At 42.7% G+C, this 12,655-nt stretch overlaps 1 pseudogene; it reads right to left on the bottom strand.

Moving 5' to 3' along the window:
• Window positions 1–930: 930 nt before the first annotated feature.
• On the bottom strand, window positions 931–2,712 carry LOC148010887 (uncharacterized; annotated as a pseudogene).
• Between the last annotated feature and the right edge of the window lie 9,943 nt (window positions 2,713–12,655).

Raw genomic sequence — 12,655 nt, 5'->3', positions numbered from 1 at the left:
TGAATTCAAGCTTTAATATGAAGATGCATCCTTTCCCAAATTCAAACTTTGATAAAAAAACTCCATGCATGGGTGTATCATTCTTTCATGATCAGATGCCATGAATCCATCATTGATTTAATCCTTCCTTTAGCACATAACCCAACCTAGAATGTTACTATCATCGCATGTGATTTGCAAAGTACATAAATCCTTTCCATGCATTGCAACTATTTGGACATCATTTAATGGCCGTCTATGATTATCTTATACACGAGTCACAACCAGGAATTTATTACATAAGTGCATTATGTATTATATGCCTTGTCCCTTGCGTGATGCAACAAGGACGCCTTTGCACAAATCCGTCTTTTAACTTATGCAACTACCCTTGACCATGGAAATGCAAGCAAATGCAAGTACTCGTCATGCAACTAAACTTTGTAAATCGAACGAGTACATAAATTTTACGATGCATTTAAGTTTCCCTACGTGAATTAAAACATGATTTATGTATCTTTTCCATGTGGGACTATTTTCGGAACCTCGGCATTCATTATTCGGGCATTGCCCACTCTCGTACTTTGGGTGGAAGGTCTCGCATGCGCTCCTCTCGACTTTTGCTTAGGAGCCATTGACGGAGTAGATTTTGACTCGGCGAACTCTCCCTTGGCTCTCTTACGCATTTGGAAGTCACTTTGCCTGAGATCCTCTCTTCTGCATAGGAATCAGGCCTTGCAAGACACAGTTTTAAGAATAACCAGGAGGCACGGTGTCGAAGGGTTTACGAAAGCATAGTCGCGTCTTCAGAAGACCTTGATATATATCAAGATGGAAGATCAAGCAAATAAATAATCAAGACGAAAATGATGCGTGTATTACAATTTTTGGTTCAAGTACAAGTATCAAGACGGATCAACCAAAAGAATCAATCCTCGCAAGAAACCACTTTATGTTATAAATCAGAATACAAGAGCTTCAGATATGTCATCCAGTCGTCAAGAGAATATCTTCAAAATAAACTCTTCTTCAACCGGAAATAGAAAGCATCGCTTGCTGCACAACCTACTTCTCACAGAACATCACCTTCATAGAGCACAATTTCTTGTCATGGACCAGAGAAATTTTGCTATTATGACCACGCCAATTTGCATGGGTCAAAATCTGTTTTTCCAAAAACTAAAAGGTTACAAGAAAGGAGCTTGCACAAGCAGATGGCCAGGCTTTGCCCACCCCTTGTTTAAGCTTTGTATGTTATATAGAAACAGTCTTTGCATATGATTGCAACCTGAACCACTTCTGACATCAGTAATTTGCATGGTTTAAAAAAAAACATGACTTTAGGGGTGTCACGGCTTGTACAGATGCTTCAGATATTGAAAAGAACCACTTCACAACTCCGGTCTGTTGTCCAAATCAACTCCTTTGATTATGACGTGTCCGTTAGCTCCATCACGAAACCAGTCCTAAACCATCCGCATTGATGACACCTGTTATTTCCATGGGTGCGAATGGCTTTGCATTGGGCTCTTGCTCAATTGGTAAAGGTTGATACTTCACTTGTTCAACTCTGAAACGGACCTCTTCCTCCAGATCCATAAACATGTCTGTCCCCTGATAATTCCATACCCACAGATTTTCCTCTTCATCAAATTTTGATTGCCGTTGGAGAAGATGCTCTGGCACGTGAATATCATAAAAAAAAATCATGTGACAAGAAGAGCCCAGATTTGTCGCATTTCTTTAACTTTCCGATAAGCACTTCTCAAATGAAAGGCCGAAACATGACTAGCCGGAATTCAACTGTGTAAGTTGGAGCACCATCACCCGCAAATACGAAGCCTCCTTCAACTGATTGTATGTCATATACTGTGACACACAGACCCAAATCCTTGATGACCTTGTCAAAATAAAGGGTCTCGATTTGGCTTCGGATTGAGTCCAGCAATGGCAAGCTGAGGTTGTGAGGAGGTATGCGGATGGTATCCTGAAGCGAGGAGAGGAAAAACATGTCTCACCCCTCTCCCATCAACTCCCTGCGACCTTCCTCTTTCAGATTTCCCTCCTTCACCTCTGCGCAGTAGTGTCTTCAGTTCCTCAAGAGGAGCCGTAGCGTCGTGCTGGCCATGGATTCTTCCTCGTCATCGTTCTCCGCCTCTTCTCGCTAAGCCATGGATTTGTTTCTCATCATCGCTGTTCGGTCGGAGTGATCTTGAGACCAGGGGCATCGTTCATGTAAAAACGCAGCATGTTGCTCCCTACTCTTCCTCCTCCCATGGAAGATACACCGCTTGCAGGAGTTCAGCAAAAGACGTGCAGGCTGATGACATTCAGCTCTTTGAAAAAGGAGTTTTGCCTGCGTTCCTTTGTCTCCTCTTCGTCTTCGTCATCTACATCTTCTCTCCCTTCGTCACCCTATTCACAGCATCATCCGCGACCAAATTCTTCTCCACCGGGTTCACCCAGGCCTCCCTCCTCTGTTCACAAGTACAAATGGCACAAGAAGATGGGTAACTGATCAGATGACTTGATTGCAGGCTGGCCATCGGCAGCAATATCTAGAATCTCCACAGCTGTAATCTCTTTTCCTGGAGGGAAAATTCTCTCTACATCTAGAAGACCAACAGGATAAACTCCGCAGAATATTGCTTGCAGAAAAGTGTATGGAGATGCTTGAACAGGATGTAGGTGTTGATAAACAGTAACAAGTCGTAAAGAGTGTTTTGAAGAATCATCCCCTTGTATGTGAGCAAAATCCCCATTATGAGGCCCTCCCTATTCATCTTCAAGTCCTCCCTTTCTTCTCTGAAAGCGTGTGTCCCTCTCCGTCTGCCCTGTTCTGCTTTTTCCCCCCAATTAGCCTCGCTCCTTTTCTTCCCCTTGTCTATTTTCTTTCCTCCTTCATCTATTTTCCCTCTCTCTCCCGATTCAAAAAGCTCCTCTTTTCAAAAATAGATCAAAAGCTTTTCCTTTTCCAGCCTGATCCACATCTTCTTTAACCATTCAAAATCCCCTCTTTAGCCTTTGTAACTCCCATATTATTATTCTTGGTTCAATTTTAAACCATCTATTCTAGAACTTGTAGGAGTTTTAGCTTCTTCCTTCTCCTCCGATGCGTGTGTAGTCACATATGCATGCACCTGTGTGTGCTCATGGCCATGGCCATCGTGCTCCCATGGATACCACAAACCCAGAAGGACAGGGCCATCCTCTTTCGCTCTGTAGGAAACCCAAAACCGCATGATGAAGCAGCCTCAGTCATTAAGCTCAAACCGTGAATCCGTCCAACAGTCAATGGCTCCTCTTTTTGCTGAGTCTACGAGCAATAGTGCTAATGGATTTTGGCAAGCAATGATTCCAAACCTTTTTGCAGCAACATGTATCAACATAGGCTGAAAGCATCTCATCATGCTCACTCATGCGCAGAAAATAAATGTAAACACAATAACTGAGTATATACAAAGTATCAAGTCACACGCAATTTTTGGGTGGTTTTCACACCTCGAATGCGCAGCAATACGACAACGGGTGAACTTGGCCTAGAGAAGCTTCAATAGAACTTCTCAAGCTTTTGGAAAACAAGGAGATGACGTGGAGAAGATGATTGGAGATGATGATGATGGTGAAGATGACGATGAGGGAGATGACGATGATGACGACGACGATGATGATGATGATGATGATGATTATGAATACGATAGGGGTGGCAGCAGCGGCCTGGTTGTGCGGCAGTATGGCGGTTGTAGGGAGAAGGCAACGGGCAGCTCCATGGTTTTGGCCAATAGCACGATCAATCCCCCCCCTTCAAGCTTGGGAGGGGGGGTTTATATGAAGTTAAGGTTGGGGGGGTGGCCACACAAGTGGCAGGGTGCATGCCCTCCTCCCCATGCCCCTCCACAACTCAAGCTCCATACATACTCCCTCTCCCCGCCATGCAATGGGTGAAGGAGAGGGAGTTATAAAAAAAAATTTGCAAACAATTCATTATGTTTTTTTCCCGTGAAGGGGCGTTCCCCTGGTGGGCTATGGTTATTAGCCACGGTCTCCTATGCACAATGCGGGCTGGTGTTTGTTAGTGCACGAAGATGGAGCACTTAGCCCCAAGTTTTTCTCTGTTGTGGAAGAATTACTTCAGATTTCTTTTGCGCATGATCTAGAGTCGTTAATATTTCGTTACGGAAATATTACACTCTCTTCCCCTTAGAGGAATCGAGATGTCCTCATCTTGAGAAGATCTGGGGGTATTGTTGGTTGAGAGTAATTTCATCCATCCAAGTGCAATCCTCTTTGGGGTAATCTTTCCACTGCATGAGGTATTCTCTTAGGGTCCTAGATCTCAAATGTCTCTCCCTAACATCTAGGATCCTGTCCAGCCGTATCAAGGACTCCTTGGCTAGGCATTACAATTTCTTGATCATCAAGCATATGACGAGGGTTAGGCACATACTTTTTCAATAGACTGATATGGAATACATTATGAACTTTTAGGTTTTCAGGGAGTTGCAGTCTGTAAGCATTAGACCTTTGACACTTGAGAATCTTGTAGGGTCCACAATACCTTGGACTTAGCTTTTTGCATTCACCCAAGGATAGGGAACTCTTCTTTGGACGTATGCAAATGAAGACCATATTACCTTCAATGAAGGATCTGTCTTGACGTCTCAAGTCTGCGTAGGCCTTCTGTTTGTCCTTGGCGGCTTGGATGTCCTGTCTTATTGATTTGATTTGGTCATCCATGTCTTCCAGCATCTGCTTTGAAGCTTCAACCCTCAAGGTTGAATCTGAAAAGCTCAAAGGATTACAACAATTGTGCCCATACAATACTTGGAAAGGGGTCATCTGAATGCTTTGTTGGTAAGAAGTATTGTAGGCAAACTCAACCAGTGGCAAATATTGAATCCAATTTTTGGGTTCGCGACAGCAGTGTGCCCTAAGCATGTCTTCAATGACTTGGTTGACTCGTTCTATTTGATCATTATTTTGGGGATGGTAAGCTGTACTGAAACAGAGTTGAGTCCCAATGGCCTCAAAGATAGCCCTCTAGAAGTGTGATGTGAAGAGGGAGTCACAATCACTAGTGATTCTTCTAGGCAACCCATGCAGTTTGAATATTTCCTTGATGAATAACCTTGCGATGTCTGAGGCTTTATAGTTTTTCTTAACAAGGATAAGATGTGCAACCTTGGTGAGAGCATGGATGACAGCCAACAGCTCCAGATCGTGGGTAGCATAGTTCCTTTCATGGCTCTTCAGTTTCCTTGAAGAGTATGCTATCGCATGACCTTCTTGTAAGAGCACACATCCTAAGGCGAGTGTGCTAGCATCAGTTATCACTTCAAACTCCTTACTAAGATACGAAAGTTTCAGGATGGGTGCTGATACCAAGCTTTGCTTTAGTTTGTCAAAGTTTCTCTATTCAGCAGACAGGTGACCATACAATTGATACTTGCTTCTTTAGTAGATCAGTCAGAGGTGCTGCAATCAAAGCATAGTTTTTGATAAAGACCCTGTACCATCCTGTCAATCCAAGAAAACTACGTATTTCTTTGACAGAAGTTGGTGTTGGCCACTCCACAATGTCTTTGACCTTGGCCGGATCCACTGAAATTCCTTCCGCTGATATAATGAATCCCAGATATTCAATATGTTGCTTGAAAAATGCACACTTCTTCTTGTTGGCATAAAGCTTGTGTGCTCTCATTGTTTCGAGGACAATGTGAAGTTGGGGTTCATGATCTTTTTCTTGCTTATAGTAAACTAGGGTATCGTCAAAGAAGACGAGTACGAAGTCATCAAGATAGGGTCTAAAGATATCCTACATTAACCTGTTGAAGGTAGCAGGAGCATTTGTCAACCCAAATGACATGACTAGGAATTCAAAGTGTCCATATCTTGTACTGAATGCACTCTTCGGGATATATTCTTCCTTGATCCTTATCTGATAATATCCAGACTTGAGATCTATTTTAGAGAAGATCTTCACACCTTGAAGACAGTCAAGAAGTTTATCTATTCTTGGAATGGGGTATTTGTTTTTAATGGTTGATTGATTCAACCCTCTGTTGTCAATGCATAGCCGAAGCGTTCCATCTTTCTTCTTCTGGAACAGCACTGGAGCTCCCCATGGAAAACTACTAGGACAGATGTAGCCTTGGTCTAACAGTTGCTTGAGTTTCTCCTTCAGCTCAATCGCTTCTGGGATGGACATCCTATATGGTCTCTTTGCGATTGGTGCAGCTTCTGGTGCTAGCTTGATTTCGTGATCGACTTCCCTTTGAGGACAAATTTCTGTCAGCTCTTCAGGAAATATGTCTGAGTATTCCTTTAACTATGAAGGTTCTTCCCTAGATTCCTGATTCTGAACTAGCTTATTTAGTTTAATCAAATAGACAGGTAGCCCCTTTCTAACTCCTTTTATGATCCGTGTTGCTTTTGCCAGTTGAATTTTGGCTTCCCAACCTCTCCTTGAGTTATGACTAGTTCCCCTTAAGAATTTTGAAAGGAGACTTGGCCCTTTCTATAGTAAATGTGGATGTCATTGGGTATTATCCAATCCATTCCGAGCAAACATTCGTGGAAACCTAGGTTCATTACCCTCCACCCAGTAGGAATTTTACCTTAGCAGTTTGCCTGGTACAAGAGACCTCACGACCATTTGCTAATTCCACAAGTAAGGTAGGTATATATTTTCTGGCTATTCCTAATCTTTTTGCATAGAAGGAATGTGTACTGCCACAATCAATCAAGGTTTTGAAGCTTTTACCTTGATAATCCGATGGAGTTTGTATCACCGAGAATTGGCAATTTGGGCCTTTCTTGTGAAGAGCAGTATGAACTGTTGCCCTCTCAATGTCAGCTTCCATGGATGGATCTTCTTTATCACCCAGCTCCTTGTTGGCAACACGGGAGGTTCTCCCTTTGGCCATGATGGTGGCTCCTTGGCCATGGATGGCTCCTTGAAATGGCCCTTGACATTGCCCTCTCCTAACCTTGGGACACTGCCTTTTAAAGTGACCACGCTCGTTGCAATGGAAGCAACAGAGATTGCGTTCAACACCTTGTGTAGGAATGAAATTGTTGATAGTGTTCACCCAAGCTTTCTTCCTTTGTCCCTGGTTTTGGCCCTGGGCTCTTTTGGCCTGAGATCTAAGCATTTTTCTTGTTCTGATCCCTGTAAGACCAAGTCCTGTTATTCCTTGGCTTGTTCTGCACTTCTTGTATTATCAATGTAGCTTGAATGAGCGTGTCCAAGCAGGTGTTTATGGGTGGATTTATCCCAGCACAAAACTTTGACACCTTTTGCGTCATATCCATTTGTGGCATGTATTTTAAGAGAGAGATGAACTTTGAATAATATGCATCCAAGGATAGTCCAAGCTGCTTTAATTCATAGAATTCGTTCATCTTTTGTGTGCGATAGGTAGGTGGCAGATACCTCCCTCGCACATCTTTTTTAAGCTTCTCCCAGGTAACTGACCCTTGCGAGATCCCTTGGTCTCTGCACCATTGTCTCCACCAAATTCTTGCTTCGCCGGTAAGCTTCAGTTTGGCGAGCATTTCTTGGTTTGTGGGTGCAATTCCTGCTGGCTCGAAATAATCTTCCATGGATTCGATCCAGACCTTGGCGTCTGTTTGGACGGTTTTTCCCTTACCATCGAATTCAGGTGCTTGATTTGTTTGAGAAGGAACTTCTTCTCTTGAATTACAGCCGTACTTAATGTAGGGGTCGGACTAGGAATCTGCACTTGAGGTTGCGCCTGGGCAATAAGATTCTTTACATTAAAGCTTACTAAACGTTTCGATTCTCACATTACATTAGTATGCCCAGTTCAACTTTTAGCCAAGTGACCTAATCACTTAACTCCTTTACCAACACTTACAGCCATGACAAACAGTGATAAAAAAATCTTATTCATTCGTGTGGGCATAGCCCTTTCAAGTACATTTATTTTGGGAAGGTAGAACAAGTTGATACATCAATTTGGGAAAAGTAGGATTTTGTTACATTCGGCTACGAGAACTGAGTAATAATATGGAGAGGGGTCATGGATTTTCAGGAACCGATAGGTCATAGGAAGCTTGGGGTATCCCTTCCTTTGATATCTGTTCTTCTCATAACGTCCCAGCACCTTGATTCTATCGGCATGGATTATTCAAGTCACTTCCTCGTACACATACTTGTTCTGCTTGACCTTCCGACTGCCGACATGTAGGGTTGCGTTTACGTGAGCATAAACAAAGATGAATAACTTCATGATCTTTAAATCCTTCATCCACTTGATTCTCTTCAATTTGTTCTGAAGGTATGCAAGTCGGTGGGCTGCTATGCAATCTATTCCTGATTCACCCGTCCATCTCCGTTCCATGTAAAGGGATGAACGATTGTAGATACGGTCTAGAATATTCATCATGCCTAGCGTCCGTCAATAATCCGAAGTACGCACTGCAGTCATAAACATAACCTGGAACACCAAGAATTTGTTCCATGCTTCGTGACTCTGTAGGCCAGCATCCATAAGTAAGTAAGGAAATGTTCTTAACGACAACATTGCTCTATTTTCCCTCATTAAGTTTCCTTGTAAATATTAGATCCTGTTGGTTCGCTCTGATACGAACTGTAACGTGTCCCCCTGTCCACCTGTAGGACATGTCTTAGCAGCCCATCAGGAAGGGAGTCTAGAAAGCGCCGCTCGGCACTCACAAGGAATGTCATGGGGTTTGTGATCTAGGTCTTCTCGAGTCTACCATGAAGCAGAAGCACCTGGCCGTTCCCACTTAGGACCGACATGAGTCAGGGTTTTCCTAATAGTCAAGTTCCTAGGAGGTAGCTAGCGTCGAGCCCCAGATGAACTAATTTGTGCAGAAATATCAGGGTCGAAGCGGATTTATACTGCACTTGCTTCAAGGAGAATGGGAAATGAGAGAGATGTGAAGCTTGACCTCCCTGCCCGTAAGGCATAGTCCCATTCCGTTCCCCTAAAAGAGCATAAACCGTGACTCCAGCTCTATAGATTCTAGGTCAATGTTACCTCACTGTCAATTCCTTCGAGAAATTTTCTCCGCCAATCAGGACCACCCTTTCGTAGGACGGACCCAGAGTCACATCCATCGCACTTTTCTTGGGTTGCTTAGTTATCTAATTACCTACCACATTTAGTTTGACAAGCAAAAACAGCTTTCTTAATTAACCAATTTAATCATTGATTCCTTCATGTACTTAATCACTGACACAGAAAAACAATGTCAAGCAAGTTTCTTTTTCAACATTTGATCTTTATTTATCAAAGTCTTTGGAATACATCAAATATACCTGCCTGAAGGCTATTCTAGCAATCCTCAAGGATCGCTATTCCAAGTTTCGCCCACTGACTAGTATGCGGGCCTTGAGATCCCATCTCGAGTCACGTCGGCCTCTTGTGCAGGATCCGGAGGCAAGGGATTTACGGCCAAAGCCTCCCCTGGCACCCAAGTGTCCTCCTACTCCAAGTAGAACCCATGGAGAGACCTCTCGCAGGGGGTTCGGTCCACGTACCCGGTGCGGCTAACAACCCCCTTGGATAGGATTAGGCAGACAATAGGAGGTAACTAGTACTACCTCTCCCGCTATGATTTTAACTTGAAGCATTAGTTGTTTTTCCTGAATTAGTTCCTTGAGCAATGAAGTACAAACAGTGCACTAAGTGTACAATCACGAACATTCCAGTGGTCGTTTGTATGGCCAACTGCTTAGGTGTGATTCCTTCTCCCCGAATGCTTCCAGCATTCAATCCTGGATCAATTGCGACTTGGCAAGATCCCAATGGTTTCGTAAGCTGAGTTGCTTGCTTACCCTCTTTCCTTGGATTAGGGTTTATACCCTATTGACCCAAATTGTCTCTACCTTAGGTTTCCTTAAGTTATAGTCAATAAATCCTGGGCAACCTTGTCGCCCTAACTTGGTTGGTCAATTGCTTTCTTGGTAATTTTGGATTGACAAAATCAGTCTTCAAGGAAGAGTGTCGAAGCATGACGACTACTCAATTCCTAGGTAATTTAACTTGCAATTAGAACTCGTCAAACTTGGTCTAAGGTGTAGCAATGCTATTTTGTGATTTAGACACAAGAGCATATGACGTTGCAGCTTGTTGCACAAGATAGGTGTCAATACCTAACTTGTGGGGATTATATCTTTCTTCGTATGGTATTTCTTGATCAAGAATACCTTTGATCAACATATGGGATTTGGGAGTCCTATTGACCCAAACCAAATCCCTAACCCTACTAGGCTTGATAAAGGTTTTGGCGCTAGGGTCCCTAAATTCCTTGGGGAAGTCTAGTATTTGGCACTGATTCTTAGGGTGAGAACCCTAGAACGTTCTTGCACAGGTGATTAGATAGTCCTAACATTTCGAGAATGTGGGTAGGATCTTTGAGATCGGAAATATTAGATCGGCATCCTAAGTGCGATACTAGGAAGAATTGTAACATAACTTAACCTAACCCAGCATATTGAGGTGTTTATCATACGCTAACTATTCATGCCTTTATGAATCTCATGTGAGTCACACAATTACATGCCATCTACCTAATTGATCTAATTCTCTTATGATTAAAGGTAATCTTTCCCTTAGAGATGCAAATACTTTCCCTAAAAGATGTAAGTAACTGCAAGATGTATGAGATGTATCATTCCATGAGAATATGCAAATTCAAGACTATAGAACTTTTGCCTTTATGCAACTATAGGATCTATAGTGATCTTTCTTTTCCTTTCCTTCTGCGACGTTGGTTGACATTTAGATCTATTCTTATAAACCCTATGTTTTATGCATTGAATTCAAGCTTTAATATGAAGATGCATACTTTCCCAAATTCAAACTTTGATAAAAGAACTCCATGCATGGGTGTATCATTCTTTCATGATTAGATGCCATGAATCCATCATTCATTTAATCCTTCCTTTAGCACATAACCCAACCTAGAATGTTACTATCATCGCATGTGATTTGCAAAGTACATAAATCCTTTCCACGCATTGCAACTATTTGGACATCATTTAATGACCATCTATGATTATCTTATACACGAGTCACAACCAGGAATTTATTACATAAGTGCATTATGTATTATATGCCATGTCCCTTGCATCATGCAACAAGGACGCCTTTGCACAAATCCGTCTTTTAACTTATGCAACTACCCTTGACCATGGAAATGCAAGCAAATGCAAGTACTCATCATGCAACTAAACTTTGTAAATCGAACAAGTACATAAATTTTACGATGCATTTAAGTCTCCCTACCTAAATTAAAACATGCTTTATGCATCTTTTCCATGCGGGACTATTTTTGAAACCTAGGCATTCATTATCAGGACGTTGTCCACTCTCGTACTTTGCATGGAAGCTCCCCCATGTGCTTCTCTCGACTTTTGCTTAGGAGCCATTGACGCAGTAGATTTCGACTCGGCAAACTCTCCCTTGGCTCTCTTACGTGTTTCAAAGTCACTCTGCTCGAGATCTCCTCTTCCGCTCAGGAATCAGGCCTTGCAAGACACAGTTTTCAGAATAACCGGGAGGCATGGGTGAACTTGACCTAGAGAAGCTTCAATAAAAGCTTCTCAAGCTTTTGGAAAACAGGGAGATGACATGGAGAAGATGATTGGAATGATGATGATGGTGAAGATGACGATAAGGGAGATGACGACGACGATGACGACGACGATGATGATGATGATGATGATGGGGGTGTTAGAAATCAAGCTCACCGTTAGTGTGTCTTCATCTATGACCGACATCTATGACAGCCAGTGTGTACAGCTGTCTACATTTGACTATATTAAATAAGATGGGTTCGTAGTCAGTCAGAGACCTGACTAGAGTTAGTCAGTCTAGTCTACATTTACACTAGGTCACTTTATCTTGTAGAGTGTGTGTTTTTCAGTTTAGTGTGTGGAAATGAAGGAATGAGCTTGAGAGTCTGAAGGCTCATGGATATGGAGTTTATCCCTTTCTTTCTCTCTCTCTCCTCTTTGAACATGGTATCAGAGCATTGCCAGGTTGAGCTCTCTGGAGCAGGAGGAAGTCAAGAAGACTTGAAGAAGCTGAAGAACAAGGTCTTTTGAAAACAAGAACAGGCTGCCATTACTCTGTCAAGGTATGCATTTGCTCATCTTGGACTCCATGCTTTATCACAGTGGTTGAGGCGTTCCTGGGAGCCTTGGTGAGCATCTGCAAGTGGTCATTGAGCCTCATGATGAGGAGGACCAGTTGGAAACAAGGGCAGGAATTCTGCGTGATCTACGCCTGCTGATCTGAGTGGACAGCAATCTGTCAATCTTCAGTGGGGCACCTGGACAAGGTTCATAGAGCATGTATGCTCACTATTGAAGGTATTTGAAGTGTGCAAGAAGTAAATGCTTGTGTGGGAGCTCTGTTATGAGCTGGAATGACAGACACAGACCTGTAATCAGTTTTGAACTGTTGTAAACATGAATGGACAGCATGCATTCAGTCATTATTGACACACAGGAACCTTGTACTACACTCAGAAGGCATCTTTGGAGCACAAGAATGTGTCAAAGCATGTATACATTGGATCAAATGTCTTGGAGCTGAGATCTTTTGCTCAGAATACTCAGATTTGAAAATCATTGACAGGCTGAAAACTGTCATACACAGTCAATGACAAGTACTGT

This window comes from Lygodium microphyllum, chromosome 29 (assembly GCF_053477565.2).
Source record: "Lygodium microphyllum isolate KBCC chromosome 29, Lygodium_microphyllum_v1.1.10, whole genome shotgun sequence".
NCBI classification, from domain to species: domain Eukaryota; kingdom Viridiplantae; phylum Streptophyta; class Polypodiopsida; order Schizaeales; family Lygodiaceae; genus Lygodium; species Lygodium microphyllum.
Note: the sequence above shows the minus strand (reverse complement) of the source record. Positions and strands in the feature narration are given on the sequence as shown.